The following is a 5817-nucleotide window of genomic DNA, read 5'->3' as shown; positions in this document are numbered from 1 at the left end:
TTAGATCCTGTTGATCTGACTAGTGAATGCAGTCTGGCCCATTTCTTTTGGCCCCACCTCGATCGGATGATCATATCCCTTGATCTATCGGGCTTGGTTTTAAGGTTCTGTCGAGAAGCTGAAGTGTTGATTTTTGTAGGCCTTAATCTTACACAGATGGGATACCCTTTCAGAATTGGACCAGGATCATGTGGGTCACCTCATAATGGCCAGCCAGATCAATGGTCTTGATGCAATCGTGTCACCAGGTGGGACCCAATGCTGATCGTTGGGTTCAACGGTGATTGTCAAAAGAGCAATTGTCACGCTCATGAGAGTAGTTCAGGAACATTGTATCACAGGCCTAAAACGTCCAAATCAAAATAAGTCTTGAAGGACTTTCTTGGCAAACCACCAACAAATGGGCCTACTAACATGTTGACAACTGTTTTGGTTTTTTCTTCTTTGAGTTGCCCTCCATAGGTTGCCAATCAGATTGAGACTGACCCAAAAGGATTAGACCGTGAAGAAGCCGGGAGGGGGTCGCCACCTACCCTGCATTTAGCATGTTTTTTTCTTCTCTTATAACTAAACGAAGACAAACTAAAGAGGGCTCACATGAATACACTGTTTCCTCATTTTAACATCCTTCACAGTAAAATCCAAACACTACCAAACGCTTTGGATTCGGGTATGGGCCCACATTATTTGGATGATCCAAAGCGTTCATTTGATGGGTCCTGACATAGATAGGGTGTGCCTAAAAAATCAGCTCCATCGGATCATCCTAACCCTTCAATCTATCGACGAACCTTTAGCTGAGGGGGCAAACCTTAAACAAATTGAAACTAGAGGTTATGTCTTTGTCACTTTTTAAACTACAGGGGTCGAAGTGGATGTGTCAGAAACTAGAGGGGGTGTAAATGTATTTATCCCTAAAAATTATAATTAAAGTTTAATTCAGACTGACGAGGAATCAGAGTGTCACATCCTCTTAAGAGGGAAACAGATTCCAACATTTCCCCATCTAGAGAAGAAAACTTGTCTCCAGACGGTCTGGTGGAAGTTCCTCCAGACCCTCTAATAGCAGGGGGTGTGGAAATATCAAATCCATGGCTACTTTTTATTTTCAAAAGGAATTGATATTTCCACACTCCTTGCTATTACACTATCAGCAAGGGGCTGGAAGAAATTCCTCCAAACCGGTCTGGAGCCAAATTTTATTCATTGTACCCTCTTTTAAAAAAAAATTCTGCTCTTATTATCTTATTATGTTCATTTCATTTATTTTACATGGGATTTGCTAGGGACCATCACAAAAGGCATTTCGTGGAGTGTCTGTTGCATGAGAGAGAGCAGGCACATAGGCTCAGATTTTGTCTCATTCATTTAATCCATCCGAGGTGTCTGCTCTCTCATGCAACAGACCTTCTGCGAAATACCTTTTGCAATGGTCCCTAGCAATTCCCAAATTTACATTTATTTGAACCAAATGCTGGAATATGGCCGGAGTAGAAATAGGATCCAGGTTTCTTGCTCTAATTCTGGCAATCCAAAGGCGTCCCTGAGAGCTTAACTTAGGTCCTGTTCGTTTAAGATTATGAAAACCTATTGTGAGTGCCGAACCAATTATTGGACTCAAACTTATGTTTAAAATTGAGTCCAATAATCAGGTTGGCACTCGCAATCGGTTTTCATAATCTTAAATGAACAGGGCTTTAGCAGGATGAGTTTGACTTGCTTGAATGAACTTTTGAAGTCGTGCGTGGACTCATCTATTGAATAATCACAGTGATAATAGGGATTGTTAGGCAATTCTGCAAAAAAGCGACTTACTTTTGCAGTAGAGACAAATTAAACGAATAAGAAAAATCTGCTGCGCATGTGGCCTTTATCTATGCAAAAGTGAGCCAAGAAAAAGTTTTTTTACTCTCAAAATAGCCTTAGAAAATCCCATAATAATAACGAGGCAAGAAGGGATCATAGCACTATAAGATGAGTGCGCCTAGTCCCTAGGGATACACGCAACGACCCACTCACCACGCGTATCTGGTAAGTAGTGGGCGGGATTCGAACATTTTTTTTATTTTTTTGACGTAGGGATGTCCCCCCACCCCCTTAGGGAGTAGGACTAGTCCCTACGGATACACGCAACGACCCACTCACAACGGGTATCAGGTAAGTCGTGGACGGGATTCGAACACTCGTCAACAGGGAGCAAACCTGTGACTCCACAGCCATATTAAGAGCCATTTCCCCCAAATATTTTTTTAGGTAAGCTAGAATTGAACCTCCAACCACAAAGTTAAAGAACAAAGCCATTTGGCCGACTTCTCTTGCTTACACTGTTCCATCGATCAGAGGCTATTCACCCTGTTCACCTTGGAGATGGAAGTTTTTATATTCTTAGTTTTTCAACTTTCTATTCCATCCATTTTACATCAAATATATTGTAGGGTTAGCCTCATTCTATGGAGAATAGTTTTGGGACGTCACCTATCTACAGAAGGGACCAACAAATGAATGGTTTAGATCATTTAAATATATGGGCCTTGCTGTATCACTCTCCTTACTTTTAAACATCTTCGGCTGCCGAGGGAAGTTTGGTAAACAGCCACAGCTAATTAGAAAATTTTGGATAAAAATAGGGCGATGATATTTTCACCACCCTGCAGTACGCATTCGCCCCCCTTATAACGTGAACAGTGGGCAGCTTTAATGCTTTTTGACGTCAAATCAAGTTGGGGGGGGGGGGGTGAATATCATCGCCCTAAAATTAGGGTTGTAAATTTTAAAAAATGGGGGAGGGTGCAAATATCAGTCTCAATCGAATGAACTTAGTAAGCACATTCCATATTAACTGAATTGAAGAGTTCACTCTCTGCACTACTCTATTTATGACACTTCCCTGTTATAGGCTGCCTACCACTCTAAAAAATTACCAAAACCCAATCAGATAAGTTTTTAACAAGTTATGGAGTGCCATTATCAAAACATGTGAAATGTTCTTATGGTCTATGGGCTCGGTTTGTGTACTTTCACAGACAAAAGACACTAACAAAGTTGGAAAAAGAGAAACCTCCTCCCTTTTCAATGACTCTTCTCTTTTGTGTTTTTCCCCACAGTCAATGAAACCAATTGCCCCTGGACCCATACCTACTTTATAGTAGAACAAAATTGCCATTTGGTTGGTTTAAGAAAATTAAAAAACTTAGGGTAATCTAGAAAATCTGTCAATGCTTGGGTATTTCTAGATGGTCAAAAGGTATTTTTGGGCCTACCTCCTTGGCATTTACCACCTAGAGTTCATTTTTTTTATTAAGGAAGATAATCCCCCATTAATTATAATTAGTTTAGTGGGATAATTATTCCTTATTTTAATATATGTTCCTGTTTACATCAACATTTGTTTTTTAACCATGGATATAGACATTTTCGAGCTGGCTCTAGTAGCTTTGCTCATAAAAAATGGGTGTTCTAGAAGATGAAGAAGCTCATCTTATCCTTTTCCTTGCCTTCCTAGAAATTTCAAAGTACATGTTTAATGAACATCATATAAATGATTGATTCATATTGTTGGTTTTAAGTTTTAACTTTTTTAAATGCTAGATGAATTTTTTGTTCTTAAGAAAGCTTGAAATTAAGAAGTAATTTTAACGGGAAACAACTAGTTTACTTTATTTTTCAAGAATAAATACTCCTATGTCTTAAATTTTCAGATTCCAGACAAATTTTGTGAAACTACCAATTACTCCAAAAGCTTAAGCTGGTAGAGATGGTGTTGTTTAATATTTTATACTTTAACACTCCCCCTCACGTGTGGCCCCTCTTTCTAGGGTTGGCCTACACGTGTCACATGTGGCCATTGCAAGTAGATTTTTGCTATCCGGGAGGTTTGAACTCACGACCTTCAGCTCTAATACCATGTGAAACTACCAATTACTCTAAACACTTAAGCGTTATTTAATCTATTAAATAACTTTAACCTCTAGAAATTTATGTCCCTTCATTGCACGGTGGAGATCGAAAGAAAATTCAAGATCTTGTTATAATTATTAAAGCATGATTCCCATTTGTTTCAATTAAACCGGTCTGTATCATCCCGGAGCCCTAATTTCTTGATACATTTTGCCATCGCTTTCTTCATATTGATTTTTCTACGCCGGAGAGGACAAACAGCCATTACATACCTGGATTATATCAACTAACCCAATTTTTTGCATTATAATTATCACCAATTTATTAATATAATATCATAATTTGTTCAAGATTAAATATATGATGTTGTTTTTTAATGTTAGCCACCGCTCCAACGGACTCCCAACCCTTTTTAATATCTGTAATTATGTTTAATAAATATAAACCCCAAACCACCTTCTTTAAATATTTTCTCTAGAAGAATGATGTAGATAGACACTATGAACTAAGGAGAAAAAACAACAGTAAATTGAAACAATTGACATCATGTGGATTCACTACTCTATAACCATTTTTAGGTACCATTTATTCCATAAAAGCTCCTCATTCATCAGTACGAAGTTCAGATTAAATATATGATGCTCTTTTTGGGAACTGCCTACATTCCCTTTGGATTAGTTACTATATAGAGGGGAAATTAATCTAGATTAGACAAAGATTGAGGTTGCAATAAAAAATAATGGAAATGTAATCCTCACTCCTCCGTTTTATTAATGGCATTCCTCTGTTGAGCACACCTCTGGTAGGGCATTGATAGCTTTTTTGGAATTGCAACTTAGAACAGCCCTCAAGCAGTTTAAAAATGCAGATAAAGATGAGTGCCATTAATAAAATCATGGAGTGCAAATAAGAAGGATTAAGCAATGTTTAGCGTTTTTGCTAAACCAAGAAACTAAACAGGTGGCCCATCATTTGGTATACTTACCAATCGTTTGATGGCCATCTTCTTCCTATGCCATATGGGCATTTGATTCTTCTTATGCCATTAGAAAAATAAAAGAAAATGACCAACAAGTTGGTAAGCTTTTAGAGAAATTGCTAGTACGCCAAATTTTGAGGATAAAAAGTCTAAAATACCATTTTTTATTCTTCTTGCTCTTATCCTTGTTTTCTTTTTGTTCTTCATTTATAATGTAAGAAGAAAAAAACCATAAAAAACTCCCAACATTAGATAAGAAGTAGGGTTGCAATTTGGGTGGGGTTGGATTGACTTTTGCTAAAAATAAATTTGGAATCAACCCAAACCCCACCTGGTTTTATGATATATAAACTCCCAATGTAGGACATGAAGGAGGGAGAAGAAGAATAAAATAGAGAAAAAAATTATAAAAAAAACCACCTAAAATAGGGGAGGAAGAAGAAAAGAAGAAGAAAATGAAGAAGTATAAAGAGGAGACGATGAAGAAAAATAAATTTTTTTTCTCAAAATTGGGGAAGAAGAAGGAGAAGCAAAGAAGGGAAAAAAATAAACCGTTAAAAATTAAAGGAAAACTACGTAAAATAAGTGAAGAAGAGTCAGTGAATGGAGAGGCGGATCGGCTTGCTCGTGCAGAGGTGGGTAGAGTGGCTTTAGAGTGTTTTGATCGTCTCCCTCCTTGAACAATTCTTTACCTTGTTTATTTGTTATCATTGATCTATATTTTTATTTCGCATGATTGCCTTGGTCATGGTCTTTTCGCTATTAAATATAGGAGATTTGCTAGGGACCATTGCATAAGGCGCTTCGCGGATGGTTTGTTGCATGAGAGAGCAACCTCATATGCTCACTTTTCAACAGATTTTGTCTTTATTCATGAGGTGGCTGCTCTCCATTGCGACAGACTGTCCGCGAAATGCATATATATATATATATATATATAT

This window comes from Tasmannia lanceolata, unplaced genomic scaffold (assembly GCF_043159265.1).
Source record: "Tasmannia lanceolata isolate RefF3 unplaced genomic scaffold, GAP_Taslan_0.1 ptg000004l, whole genome shotgun sequence".
Lineage (NCBI taxonomy): Eukaryota > Viridiplantae > Streptophyta > Magnoliopsida > Canellales > Winteraceae > Tasmannia > Tasmannia lanceolata.
The sequence above is the reverse complement of the archived record's forward strand: the minus strand, read 5'-3'. Positions refer to the sequence as shown.